The sequence below is a fragment of the Rhinoderma darwinii genome, chromosome 7 (assembly GCF_050947455.1).
Source record: "Rhinoderma darwinii isolate aRhiDar2 chromosome 7, aRhiDar2.hap1, whole genome shotgun sequence".
Lineage (NCBI taxonomy): Eukaryota > Metazoa > Chordata > Amphibia > Anura > Rhinodermatidae > Rhinoderma > Rhinoderma darwinii.
This window is the reverse complement of record NC_134693.1, coordinates 42,871,434-42,887,396: the sequence shown is the minus strand read 5'-3', so window position 1 is coordinate 42,887,396 and position 15,963 is coordinate 42,871,434.

The window sequence follows — 15,963 nt, the reverse complement described above, 5'->3', positions numbered from 1 at the left end:
GGTGACTGCGTTGGCCACTCCATTACAGATAGAATACCAGCTGCCTGCTTCTTCCCTAAATAGTTCTTGCATAATTTGGAGGTGTGCTTTGGGTCATTGTCCTGTTGTAGGATGAAATTGGCTCCAATCAAGCGCTGTCCACATGGTATGGCATGGCGTTGCAAAATGGAGTGATAGCCTTCCTTATTCAAAATCCCTTTTACCTTGTAAAAATCTCCCACTTTACCAGCACCAAAGCAACCCCATACCATCACATTACCTCCACCGTGCTTGACAGATGGCGTCAGGCACTCTTCCAGCATCTTTTCAGTTGTTCTGCGTCTCACAAATGTTCTTCTGTGTGATCCAAACACCTCAAACTTCGATTCGTCTGTCCATAACACTTTTTTCCAATCTTCCTCTGTCCAATGTCTGTGTGCTTTTGCCCATATTAATCTTTTCCTTTTATTAGCCAGTCTCAGATATGGCTTTTTCTTTGCCACTCTGCCCTGAAGGCCAGCATCCCGGAGTCGCCTCTTCACTGTAGACGTTGACACTGGCGTTTTGCGGGTACTATTTAATGAAGCTGCGAGTTGAGGACCTGTGAGGCATCTATTTCTCAAACTAGAGACTCTAATGTACTTGTCTTGTTGCTCAAGTGTGCAGCGGGGCCTCCCACTTCTCTTTCTACTCTGGTTAGAGCCTGTTTGTGCTGTCCTCTGAAGGGAGTAGTACACACCGTTGTAGGAAATCTTCAGTTTCTTGGCAATTTCTCGCATGGAATAGCCTTTATTTCTAAGAACGAGAATAGACTGTCGAGTTTCACATGAAAGCTCTCTTTTTCTAGCCATTTTGAGAGTTTAATCGAACCCACAAATGTAATGCTCCAGATTCTCAACTAGCTCAAAGAAAGGTCAGTTTTATAGCTCCTCTAAACAGCAAAACTGTTTACAGCGGAGCCAACATAATTGCACAAGGGTTTTCAAGTGTTTTCTAATCATCTATTAGCCTTCTAACACAGTTAGCAAACACAATGTACCATTAGAACACTGGAGTGATGGTTGCTGGAAATGGGCCTCTATACACCTATGTAGATATTGCATTAAAAACCAGACGTTTGCCGCTAGAATAGTCATTTAGCACATTAACAATGTATAGAGTGTATTTCTGATTACTTTAATGTTACTTCATTGAAAAAAACGGTGCTTTCCTTTCAAAAATAAGGAAATGTCTAAGTGACCCTAAACTTTTGAACGGTAGCGTATATATATATATATATATATATATATATATATATATACATACATACATACATACATACAAGTTTCTTTTAAAATGACCATACAGTATGAGATCTGTATTTAAACGAGGGGGAGGGGCGAAAACAGGAACAGAACCCAACAGGTCAAGATTTTCTTGTACTGCACAATTTTATTTATATATTACTGAACTGGTCACTAAAATGTAAAAAAAAAGCATAATAAATGAATATAGAAGCCTTTTAAGTAGGCACAGTACACTCATATTTATGGACAAGTCTGATCATAGAAGACATAGCTATCATAGTTTGTGATCCTATATAAGTTAAGAGGCTAGGAAATCATTCCGTTCAGTCAAGTATAATGAATGAGCCTGGGTTCTGACTAGTTTGGTAACGACTGGCTATTACTAAAGAAAGAAAGCTATATATCCATTCTAGGTTTGTGGAGCTTAAATGACATTTAGGAGACATAGTTTATGTCAATCTGCATATGTTTTCCAATGTAAAAAATGCTTCAATTTTACAAAAAGCTTTGCACATCAGGAGAACCTACATCTACATTGGAAGGTTTCATGTGTTAATAAATATGTTACAGGGACCCTAGACCAAAATCTAATATTATATACATTCGCAGTAAAGTTTTAAGGCTTAATGTTGACTTCCTTGGTTATTTGTTTTACTGAACGTTTGGAAACCTGTGACAAGTATTAACATTAAAATATATTCAGTACCGAAATGGACTGGCCCACCAGAGAACCAGAGGATACTCTGGCGAGCCCAGCCTCCAACGATGAGAAGGGGGTGGGGGGGGGGGTTGATTAAACTTTTGGTGGTACTGCACAAATAACCTATAATTTCTTATTAGTGATGTGACCTATGTACAGTATTAACAGCATAGCATATAATATGATTAAAACAACTGTATAACTTAACAGTGGAACCTCAATTTCAACTTATAGGCTACAGATCGTCCAGTCAAACTCAGTCACTCATATATATATAAATATATATATAAATATATATATATATATATATATATATATATATATATATATGTATGTATATATATATAAAAATTAAACCGCTAACCTAAAAATCACATGTTTTCTTAAAAAGACAAATTTGGAAACTACTGCAATATCAAGATCTATTACTTAACCACCCCATTACAACTCCACTTGGGGAATGAGCCTTTATTTTAGGAACAGATGTATGTTCTTTATATAATCATCTTTGCATGAACATCATTTAATTAAATAATTTATGAGCCGTGACACTTTGATGAATACCTACTCCAACATTCCTTTTTTGGTCAATGCGTGGCCCATCTCTTGCAACCTTGATAGGTTGAGGACTTTTCTCCTCAACACCATTATCTTAAAAATGACAGAGTCTTGGCTTTTGCAGTCCCTGTCTCTTGATAGTCAAGATTTGACAGATTGTCAATTAGCTGTGTTGAGTACCACTGCACAAGCAGGGAACAGAGATAGAAGAAGCATATTAACCAAATATGGAACCCATTCAAACTGGATGACAGACCACTGTTGGTAGATCATGGTTAACATATTGCACATTGCATATCTTCCAGACACTTTGGTATCTCACATACCCTGTGTCTTATTGCTGCTTAGCCCCAAGGAGGCACGGTACGCACATCCCCTTTGTTCCCATAATTGGGAAGGAGAAAGAGGGGGGGAAGAATAAGGATAGACTATCAACATTTAAGGTCATAAAACCCATTTAACATTTCACTTCCGTATTTCTTCTGATTCTTTTCAAAAATTGAATTTCTCGTAGTAGAAGAATGTTGGACAGGAACTACTGTAGAATACATTAAATGTCAATATATCATTAGATTATACAGAAGGATCCAGGTATCTGTATCCAAGTTTTTGAAGTCTATGGTCTTCACATATAGGCTATAGCAGTTCATGGCTGTGATTTAAACAATTTATTAGTTAATTATAATACAGAAGAGGCGCCATAGTGTAATATAACCCCAAACGATTGTAAGCAGCAGGTAATAAATCTGCTCACTAGATGGAGGCACAACTCTGAGAAGTTTGTGGTAAAAACAAGCGTGACCGCTGCTCCCGTCTACAGACCACTTCAAATGAGACCTCACATGAACAACCAACTGGAATACAAAAAATATGCAGGATCCAATGGGCGCTATCACTGTTATAGAGGCTAACTGAGATATGGATAAAATATTTAATGACAAGTTATAAAAACATACAACATGTTCCAAGGTTGAGCCGACCTCCTTGCACCTGAGAAAAAGTTTGGATCAACTTTGGAACACGTTCTACATATTTTTTTTTAAACTTGTCATTGAATCTTTCATCCATATCTCAGTGAGCCCCTCTAACTGTTCAGTGATAGCGGTTATTGGATCCTGCTTTTTTTTTTAAATCCAGTTGGTTGACAATTTATTAGGGAATTGGTCATAACGCAAATTACTAATATTTTAGTCCCTCAAAACCTAAGATGCACTAAAACCTCTTTATAATGCTCAAATGTGTACCTTAGAGTGATAGGCGTAATGTATGCAGCCCTATACATATTTGGTTGACTGGCATATTAGTTAGGGAATAGATTTACATATTCCAGATTATAGCAATTATAAATTACATTTTACCGTCTGAACATTTTATTTCTTTAAATATTAGAAGCATTTCCAAAAGTTTCTAATGAAATAATAGAATTTAGAAAAGCAGAGCCTGATTTAGGATGCCTATACAGGTCACAAAAACAAATCTGCAATGAATATAAGACTTGAAAGAACCATATGCATTTAGAAGTTGTACAAGTCAGATAACTGGATAAAAATGGTTCCATATCCAATTCCATTTACTACTCATATTCATAATTACTACATCCTTATCCAGAAGTGATAGCCTTGAATATTTAACGGAGATGAGAATGAACAATAAGTAAAACTGAAATCTAAATAAAACCGTAAACCAGGCATCAATCATCTCAACATAAAACAGAACGTGCAATGAGGGCAAATTTTAGGTTTAGATAAGAGATGTCACCATAACTTATGTTCTCAGGCCGTGGTATCTGTTGTGATCAATCACTTTGTAACCAACGAAAGTTACAGTCACTGAAGACTTGAAATTCCTTTAAAAAAAGAGAGAAACAAAGTCCTAGACAGACCTTTTTTTTTTAAATGTTCTAAATAAGGGTACCGTAAATCTTCAAAATAATCAAGCATCCAAAAAGACTAGAGACATGCTGAACCAGCAGACTATCTGATACAAAAAAATAAAACAAAGAAAGTGAATTTATTGTGTTTTTTTCTTCTCTTTTTTTTTTTTTTAATAAGAATCAATTACTTTTATAAGTGAAGTTCTTGTAGAAATAGAGTTTTGTTGTTGGGTCCCCCAAAAGTTAAATGTTGGAGGCCAAGGAGACCCTCCCCTTGTCAAATTCTATAGATTCCTTTGGTGAACATTGCCACCAGAGTTGCCTGGAGGAAGCCACTCATCTCCCATGCTCTATTAAATTCACGTGTATGTTTAGGAGCACGTTCGTGTTGGCAGGATTTTGAAACTGAGTTTGGATTGACTAATAGTTTGGTCACCAGCTATCCTGAAATGTCAAACAGCACTTTGGAAGGCACATTAAAGTTAAAAGAGACAGATCACCACAATAGGTTGCCATATTTAAGAGCAGTATATTATAATAAAAAGTCTGCTGGGCTATTAAACCCAAATAATAAACAAAAAAAGTGTTATTTGCCATTAAACATCGCTAAGACAGAATACAGTAGACTATGAGTCCACTATATTCCAGACGAGAAAGTTTCTCCTGGTAGACCATCGTATTCATCCTGTCAAAATGACGGAATCCTTGCACAATGGAGACAAACTGAAACCATTGGCACCGAACGCGTCACCATTGAAATTAATGGTGATGGAAATGGAAACCTATGGTTTCAGTTTGTGTCAGTCAGGGCTTCGTTTCGACGGAAAGCTCTGACGGAACGTTGGAACGGAGACCTGACGCAGATGTGAACATAGCCTTAGTTTCTGCAAACTCCTCAATCTAACAGCTGGACACTTGTTTTTACTTGTACTTTTTTTTTTCTTTAATAATATTTGAAAGTAACAAAATATTGTTGTCTAAATAAATCAGAAGGTGCCAAATATGGGCACATTTTGGTTTACAAATATACAGAATAGACTTTACTTTCTTGGGACAACGAGATTTAAAAAAATTAAACGTTCCATATCCTACATGTGTTTTTTTAGTATTTGGAAAAGATGGTCTTGATCTGAATTGTTTCTAGGGCAAAATCTACTATATACACTACTAAAGGTCACTATCTTTGGAAAAAGGTTGAAATACCCAGTTTTTATTTTTTTAAATAATCTTCATCTATAAATATCCAGTCAACTGAAGTTTCTAAGTGGAAAAATAAAAAGAAACATACCTTCACATGGCCGTTTTCAGAACAATGATATTCTATGGGTGCATTCACACGGCCGTTTTTTTAACGGCCCGTGAATAACGGCCGTCAAAAAATAGGACATGTCCTATTTTTGGGCCGTTTTAACGGCCTGACGGCCCCCATAGACGTCAATGGATCAGTTTTTAACGGCTGTCAATACATGTAACAACCGTTAAAAACGGATCTGATACATGGGGATTGGCAAGGGAACTACTAGTTCCCTTGCTGCCTTGCTGGCTATTGTTGGCATACTCACTGTTGCAGCGCTTCTTCAGGTGTGGTCACTCGTCTTCACGGGTTTGAAGGCGCCTCGATGTCATCGGCCCGTCGCGCTGCCTTGCCAGATCCCGTGCAGATGATTGACCACACCTGAAGAAGACAAGAGACGGCGCTGCACCCGTGAGTATGTGATATCATCTACAGGCAGGCTGGTGTGGCATCATCTACAGGCAGGCTGGTGTGGCATCATCTACAGGGAGGCTGGTGTGGCATTATCTACAGGCAGGCTGGTGTGGCATCATCTACAGGCAGGATGGTGTGGCATCATCTACAGGCAGGATGGTGTGGCATCATCTACAGGCAGGCTGGTGTGGCATCATCTACAGGCAGGCTGGTGTGGCATAATCTACAGGCAGGCTGGTGTGGCATCATCTACAGGGAGGTGTGTGGCATCATCTACAGGGAGGCTGGTGTGGCCATGAAAAACTGATGCAAAATGGATGTCAAACGGCCATTAAAAATGGACAGACGGACTGGAAATGGATGAAAATTTGGAGACAAACTGATGCAAAATGACCATGAAAAACAGACAGTTTATCAGTTTTTAATGGTCATTTTTTTTTCACTTTCGTGTGAATGAGCCCTTAGGGTTGTTTTCTTAAATACATAAAATGAACCCCCTCATACTGGGGCCTTAGGGGACCACCTACTCTGCCTACTGCTTGCCCCGCCACTGGTCTGAGTAACAGAACATGCAGTGATCAGCCTATCACAGAGCCTAAGAAGGGATTTCAACAACCATTTAAGGCAACAGAAAGTTTAGGCTACACTTGGCGTCAAGGGTGGACAAACCATACTTGCAACCTATACAGCTGCAGAGGGGCCCTGTAGGCAAGGGGAGCATCTGCCAATTTAAATATAAAATGCTCCTTTCCTACTGTCTAGAAGATCACTTGTGCTTTTAAATACTAAGTGATTTGCACACTGGTGAGGAATTCCTGTAAAGGCATGAGAGTACTATATCTAAAACCCCATTCTCATCAAATTAACAGCTGGAAAACTGGGAGCCCACATACTGTTTATACAGAGGATTTCTGATTTCTGTATGTGGCCCTTGCTAGGGTTATACTGTATGTTAATAGATGGTCAGTGGTCCACTACTTCTGAACCAGTCTATCTAAAATGTAAGAGACATTTTTTGTATATTGTGCCATTAAACACAAAAAAACATTTTCAGCCTCTAATAAATATCTACAGTATAAAAGACTCAATTTAGTGTTTGGACAAGCTGGTCAGACTCCCTAAAAATACAATGTTTGCCAAATATACTACGTTCTAAATCCAAAATGAAAAATGAAACCTAAAAATTAGACCAGAAGTGGGGTCTAACGGACAATTTTTAGGCCAGGTAATTAAGCCTATTACCTGTTGGCCCAGTGAAGAAGACCGTCAAAAAATTAAGTCCCTACTGACTCCTTGTCTCTTTTGTTGGCTTTGGGTATAGTTTACATCTTGATTACTGACCCGGCCACAAGGAAACATTTACAGACATTTATAATAACTGGGCTGTTGTCCAAAGCATCCAATAAGTGCTATAATTGTACTGTTCTATGGAAATTGTAGAGATATTTTTACTTGCTAAAGATTATTTTTTTCATTTTACGAAGTTTATTTTACTGTCCCAAGTTGTTCATAAGTAGAATACAAACTATGTAAATATTATATCAAGTGATTTTACCTTTAGAATATATAGAAGCTTACTTCTAGTAATTCCATTTGACAGCATTCATGAATCTATATCAAGTTTGACCTGCCTAGGTTATAAAAGTATCTTAACAATTTACATTAACCTGCATAAACTCACATTTTACAACACTTCACAAAAAAACATCCTATTGCCATCTCCAGCACATAATCTCCATTATGGTCTATGCTGTTTATTTGTAAATATCTGCGGAAAGACGCAAGATTGATTTCCGAGAGCTTGGCAAATGCAAATACAACCAATTTGTGACAAATTGGAAGAATTCCTCTACCCAGCTCTTTCAGTGTAATGAAGAATGCTCATTTCTACTTAAAAATGCTGCTGAGAATTATGGCTAGAAACAGCAGTTGAAGAGTGGCCATAAAAACAAGATTTTTTTGTGTGTGTGGGGGGGGGGGGAGTGAAACGGTAATGCAAATAAGAAGTTGAAGGCATCTTATGCCTTTTGCATAACACCTTATATTTTTTTCCTTAACATTGTAAGATACGTATATGCATTTTAAACAACGTAAAAGAAAATAATTATAAAAAAAAAAAGATTTAAAACTTGTTATTTTAAATGCTATTTAATGTAGAGCTTATTTTTTTTATATTCATGTAAATTCCCTAAAGACGTGGAATAAATCAATTTGCAGACGTGGGTGCCAAGTGTTTCATTTGCACACATATACAACCTTTTAGGAGCGACAGTCACAGGTACTGAACAATAATGACTAGGAGTCTTTTATAAATGTCCACACTATTCGAGCAGGTGGGTTGCTCGGCATGTCATAAAAAAAGTCACTCCACTAAAATTTGACGATTTTCCAAACTGAATACAAGAAATTTTGTGTTCCCTATATCAGTTCTGTAGATAAAAAAAAAGGATGTTTCAGGTAACAATGATGTCTAGCGGGAAACAGGAGTTTTAAAATCTAAGCGGAAAAGTAATAAAAAGGGAGGTTGGTCTCCATTATCATGGCTGTCAAAGCTCAACAAGTTTGTCGTTCACAATAAACAAAATTGCCACCTTGCAGAAAGAAATACAGAGGGGCTCATATACTTTGACGTGTAACATTTCCATTCAAAAGATTCAACTCATACCAGGCTCTGCAGGAATATATCTATCTATTAGCCTAACCTGCAGTTAGCCCATCAAGTATACAATATGGAACCTTTCAGAATGAAAAGACCAATCAGAATTACATGATCCTTTGTCTAGAAAGTATGATACTGTTCAAACAGGACAGAGTATTATTGTTACAAATTACAGGTACACACACAGAAATGAAAGTCTCTTTTCTAGACTCAAGATTGAAAGTCACAATGCAGTCTGTAATACCAGAGCTTTAGTGCTTAATTATAAGGCAAGCAACTACATTTTTGGATGGAAAATAGTCTTATTAAACATATAAACACCTCTTTTTGGCTCCACTAAAGGGAGTCTCAAGAGGTCACCTTAAAAATAATCAAAAAGTTCATCCTCGTTATTGTGTGTTACACATGCACTTAATCTCATCATCTGCTTTAGTGAATGTTTACCTAAGGTAAATAGAAGGGCAATTGGTCATTCTAAATTTGCAGAATTACAACCATAATCCCTATGCAGACTAGACTCGATTGCTGCACAGGTACTGGACTGTGATTATCAGCAAGTAGTCTGAGAGGGGAATTTATCAATGTTTTCGCATGTAGAAAATTAGCAAAAGGGTCCAAAAGTGGCAATTTTTTTGCCTTTCTACACCACCCGTCACACTTTTGTGGAAAGGAGGGCATGGTTTTGCCATTTTTTTTTTATTATTTTCGCCATAAAACTGCTGTAAATTATAGTGGAAATTGAGGTCAGCTCCTAGCTGATGTAAATTTCACTCTGTAGGGTGTAGCAAGCTGGAGGCCTGGGACGAAACCTGTACACCCCACCCCCCCATCGGATGAATAAATAGAAAAAAGGAAGAAAATATAATAAACTGTATGCTCACTTCACCTCTTCTTTCCTCTGGGTCCCCTCAGCATGCTGTGGCTCATTCGACGTACTGACGCCAGGCAGTGTCAGGACGTTGAACGATATTCAACATATATACGAGTGGTGCATCGTATATAAGACCCTGAGGCTGCTCGGCTTCAAGCCCTTATACGAGCCACGCGGCTTGCTGAGGGAGTCTGGTGGGACAGGGGTGAAGAGGAGTAGTGATTCCCCACAGACGTCATGATTTCAAATTCGGCACACTTAAGACTCAGGTAGCGAGCCCCTTCCTATCAAGCTTTATTTCTGGATCACTGCTATTGCTAATTGGAGCGATTAGCTAGTCACTCTTGTCGATTTCCATGTACTCTTGGAAGGATCGGGGCCCACGGTAAAGCATGACTCTGAGGTGTCGCAAAAAAGATGTAAAGGATACCAAGAGATTTTGTGGCAACTGAACTTTACTCGACTGCTGTTAGCAGCACACCAGGCCACAAAAGAAACATTTTCAAATTTTGACAGACAGCCTTTTAGAAATGGCAGTTTAGGCTGGCGGTTCATGGCTGGCTGGCTTTTACTTGTCGCGGATAGAGCCAAAGGCACTCCTCCCTGATACAGGGGTTGGTGTGGCCATTTCAGGCCTACAAATCTGCACTGTACTAGTTAGCTTGCTGCACACGGTTACACATGGGAAGGCTACTGCCCTTAATCCACCACAGCTCACATGACACTGCACTTTTGTGGGAAGTCTCCGGCCCATTACGCGCAATACGCTCAAGTATCCACAGACTAAGGCCCAATGTTCATGCCTGTCACACTATCAGCTGCTCTCTACAGTACTTTTTACACAGCTGCTCTCGCTTTCTCGTTAGCCAGGTTCCTTCTCTTTCACCCAAAAACTGGTTGACGGGAACACTGCCATTTTATAGAAGAGGTGCCGTCTCCCGATTCAAGGGGTGGCATAGCTACGCTCCACGCCCCAGCACTGTTAGAAACAGCAGTAATTCAGTCAAGATGTCATCCTGGCCTTACACCTGGCACCAAACAGACCTATATATGGCCAGCCAAGAATCACCTGCCGCACCTCTACAAGTAAAGATAATGTTACAGTGCAATGCTCTATAGTAGCACAACTCAACTCAAGACAGGCCACTCTTCCTATAGAACACTAAGGGGGTGAAAACAAAGACAGGACTTAAAGGCGTAGTGCGCAATTTAAGCAAACCATTCTCCGCACTAGCATAAGTTTACACTGATATTGAGGATTTATTCCTTCATTTTACACATTAAGAAAGCAAAGTTCTTCCACTGCTCCTTTAAAATACATTTCATGACTTATTCCAGAGCATGTACAAAAATCTACAAACCAAACTAATTAATTACTTCGAACCACTCATACGTGAAACACTCAAAGAATGCGTCGACTTGAAAAGATATACTTAACTACACATTAACAATATTATGAAATGCAATGTAATGTATTACCCCAATGTGTGCGCTGTAAGCACAAGTGATAATCTCTTGTAAGGTTAACTCTTTTGGAACCATGAAGAGGACAACCGTACATGTACTGTATATAGAACCTATGGTAATCAAGCTGTCATCTTCCATTATGCCAAGCACCCAGCTGCCGGCTAGTGCTGACAGATTATGCTCCTGTCTCTACTGACAGCAAGGGTCTTAAATTATATGTAAATTAGTGTCAAGGGTATAGACTGAATTACTACCTAATTTACTGTACTAGGATAACAAAGTATTTTACAGGTCTGCCTAAAAAAAGTAGGCTTGATGCTGGAGATTAACAGCTACATGTTTATTTGCTTGGAGAGCTTAGGCTGTGTAGACCTGTCTCATTACTCCAAGCAAAATTATTGGCAGAACAGATTCCTTGCTAGTTATGGTACCCTTGACACTTAGTGCTCGGCTTCCTTAAGGTGCGATGTTGAAAGCATATCATTCAGGGCAAATGAAAACAACATTACCTCAGAAAATGGGGAACCAACATTCCTGGAAGCACGCTTAACAGATGTAAACATTCATACAGAGATAAATAAAATACAGAACATAGATTATTCTGCCATGGAAAGAAATATTTCTTTCTAGGCTTCTGTGCTTAATTTCAAGGAAAAAAATATGCAAAAATGCAATCCAAAGATTTAAATAAACAAACTTTTTTCTACTTTAGTCATTTCTGGTGAAATTTACATGGAGGTAATTTTAGGAAACAGTCTTAATACCATCTTTATGGGGACTGTAATAACCTATAAATGTATAGGCTTTTTATACACAATATTATTTGTCTATTACTATCTAATGGGGTCCCTAGTAGGCCCAGTTTCACAGTTTTTATGATTATTTTTCCGACGACTACCATGGTGAGAAAATAAATCTGGAAACGGAGTATTTAAGCCACACATCCAGATTTTGGATTCAGTAGCACACATATGCTTTCAATAAAAAAATAATTATATAATATGTATAGTGTAATAGATCGGACTTTTACGGACGCAGCGATACCAAATTATTTTATTTTTTACATTGTGCTTGGGGAAAAATGGGAAAATGATTTTTTTTTTTACTTTTAATATATTTTTTTATATACTCCTGAAAATGCATCTAACATTTTTTTTTTTACACATTTTATTAGTTCCCCTAGGGGACTTGAACCAGCGGCTACTTGGTTACATGTTGAGTCACTGAAACAGCGTAACTACGTGGTTTCCCTAACTCCCATAGTAGTGAATGGCAGTTACGGAAGCAGCGTAGCATGTGAGTTACGCTGTTTCCGTAACTACTGTTCAGTTCTATGGGAGTTACGGAAACAGCGTAGCTCAGCGAGTTACGCTGTTTCAGTAACTCCACATGTAATCAAGTGGCCGGGAGAGCACAGAAAGCTAGAACGGGGTTTAGGGGGCCCATTCTAGAGATAGTCCTGCATCTATCTGACATTTATGACATATCCCGTGGATATGTCATAAATGTCCTTCATAGAAAAACCCCTATAAACGCCGCGGTCGCTATTGACCATGGCATTTAACTAGTTAAAGGGGTTTGCCATAAAACACATTTATCCCCTATCCACAGGATAGGGGCTACATGTGAGCTCGCCGGGGGTCCCACTGCTGGGAGCCCCAGCGATAAGGAGAACAGGGGACCGAAATACACCCAAAGCGCTACATGAGAAGCCCGGACTTTCGGATTCTATGTCCGGCTTATCTGTTCCGCAGCTCCATAGAGATCAATGGAGAAGCGCATGCGCATAAGAATCTCATTGATCTCTATGAAGCTGCCGGACACAGAACTCGGTAGTAACAGCTTATCATGCAGCGCTCTTGGTAACTTTCGGTCCCTGTTCTCCTTATCGATCATACATGTATCCCCTATCCTGTCGATAGGGGATACATATTTTTTATGGCACAACCCTTTTAAACTGCCAGGAACAGTGAAATTGCTCTTCCTGGCTGCAGGGGCGTAGCTAGGGGGGGCAGGGGGCATGTGCCCCGGGCGCAACTACAAGGGAAAGAGGGGGGCGCCGACCAGGGGAGTGGAGGCATGTGCACTCCGGGCCGGTACCCTCATAGACGTTTAGTGGCATGGCCACCCATTGATGTTAAATTTATTTAAAAGCTGGGGCAGTGCATGGGACAGGAGCGGGAGCTGTGTAATGTAATGCACAATGTTCTCCTGCACAGGCAGAGCGTGTGTGCTCCGGGCAACATCACATGTGACATCATATAATGCAGCCGGTCATACACTCTGCCTGTGAGGAGAACACTGTGTGTGTGTGTGTGTGTGTGTGTGTGTGTGTGTGTCTCGTTTTTATGTGGGGTGAGGGGATTCTGTATAAATTGTTTTAGTGGGAGGAAGGATTTGACTGTATGGCCTCGTGCACACTTCCGTCGGCCGTTGTACGTGGCTCCCGTGTGCAGTCCGTTGTTTCACGGACCAAATCAATGCAAAGGCTCAGACTGTTCTGTCAAAAACGGGCAGGAGTAGGACCTGCCCTATTTTTGAGGGAACGGCGGCACGGTTCTGTTAAAACAACGGAAGTGTGCATGGCCCCATTGAAATTAATGTCTCAGGGTGCTATCAGTTCAAACAATGGATAGCACCCTGCTGAAAAAACGTAAGTTGGTATGAGGCCGAAGGCCTTAAGCACACATACGTTGCCATTTAGACGGCTGCACATCACGGATCCGCGAAACAAGGACCGGATATAGAATTATACTGCTTGTAAAATGTACAAATGGCTTTATGCTTCAGTTACATTAAAATAAAACTGAAAAAAATGAGCCCCCTCCATACATCACCCCCCTCCAGCTCCATGATGTGCCGGCACGTCATTGGTCGGGAAGAGGTAAAGTAATGAAGCGGTCATGGGGCCCAGCGATGCCGAGTCCCTTGACTGCGGACTATAAGACGCAGGGACTTTTTAGCAAGATTTATTCTTGCTAAAAACTGCGTCTTATAGTCCGAAAAATACGGTACATATATATATATATATATATATAGGAATGCCCCCCCCCCCCTAATCACATGAAAGGCAGCAAGTAGAATAATTTATTCTTTACTGTTGCTTTCGTGCAATAGTTTACCCAGCCATAGGAGGTTTTCTTCAAACCTTGAGCAATTTCCTAACATATTATATCCTAAACATCAATCCCGTAATATTACCTTACTGGTAACATTCCTTTTAGCTGTGGGAACATTTCATCGATACACAGGGCTACAGGGAATTATAGACCCACTGTGAATGTTCTGCAAACTTATCAACACAATACAGAATGTTTGGACACAGAATTTTGTGAATAAAAGGTCTTATTTGATCTCCTGGGCCCCCAATACAAAATCTGTAACAGGGTCCCTCACCTATAATGTGCCATTTATAATAGTGGTGTCTTTCTTTGTGGCAAAAGGGCCCTCGGGCACCAGGGACTATGAGCGTCCGCTACCTCACCACCACCTAGAATGTGTAATTAACTTAAAAAGGTTTTCCTGGAATTGTGAGTGCCTTTGAGTCAAAAAACAAATGAAGAAAATTCCAGTATACTAACCTAATGATACCTCCACATTACCCCACTCCTTTCTTTTGCTTTCCTTGGTCCCCTGCTTCCTCTCTTCTTGTTAACATCAGTATGTCTCATCCACATTACCTCTTCTGACCCTTTAGCCAACCCTAGAATATAGACTAGGGCTTCTCAAACTTTTTCTACTCAGGCCTCATTAGTTAACCCACGGTGATGCCAGGGCCTCACCACCGAACAAATACTATAATGCTGCATCCATATTACCCCCAACAGGGCCAACCAAATCCCACAATGCAGCACATCTAATACCCCCTAGCAGCACAAAATTCAAACTACCACAGTGTAACACCACTGGCAGCAGAATTGTCCCCCTTTTCCCACACCACTTCCACTAGCAGCAGCATTGTCCCCCTTTTCCCACACCACTTCCACTAGCAGCAGCATTGTCCCCCTTTTCCCACACCACTTCCACTAGCAGCAGCATTGTCCCCCTTTCCACAATAGGGTTGATTTAAAAAAACATAGAATGCCCTCTATACAATATGGAAAGTAGACTTTGCTATTCTACACAAGAGATTTACATTCATCGCATCTTGTCAAGATATGAAGGATATCCCTGATATCTGACAGCAGTAAACAAACCGTGCACTCATCTGAAAGTATGCCCATTGCTAAAAAAAAAAAAAAAAAGAAGATATAAAAATTAGCCAGACCGAATGTTAACCCCTTAAGGACACGACCAATCTTAATTTTTTCATTTTAGTTTTTTTCTCTCCGCCTTCCAAAAACCTTAACTTTATTTCTTCGTCAACAGCCGTATGAGGGTTTGTTTTTAGCGGGACAAGTATTAGTTTTTCATGGCACCATTTATTGTACCACATAATGTACTGGGAACCTGAAAAAAAATTATTTGTTGGGTGAAATGAGCATGAAACAGCGATTACGCCATTTTTTTGGGGGAGGGGGGGGGGTTTGTTTTTACGGCTTCCATCAGGCAGTAAAAACTACATGTTCATCTTATTCTACGGCTTGATACGATTTTGGCAATACCAAATTTATATGCTCAAAAAATTAAATTTATTTTGTGCCGCCATATTCTGAGAGCCATAACTTTCTTATTATTCAGTCAATTGAGTTATGTTAGGGCTTAGTTTTGCGTGGCAAGTTGTAGTTTATATTGTTACCATTTTGGGGTAAATGCGACTTTTTGATCACTTCTTATTCCATTTTTTTCTTTAGAGCTAAGGTGACCAGAAAACAGCAGGTTAAAAAGCGCTATATTGTAATAGTTTGGACTTTTACGGACAC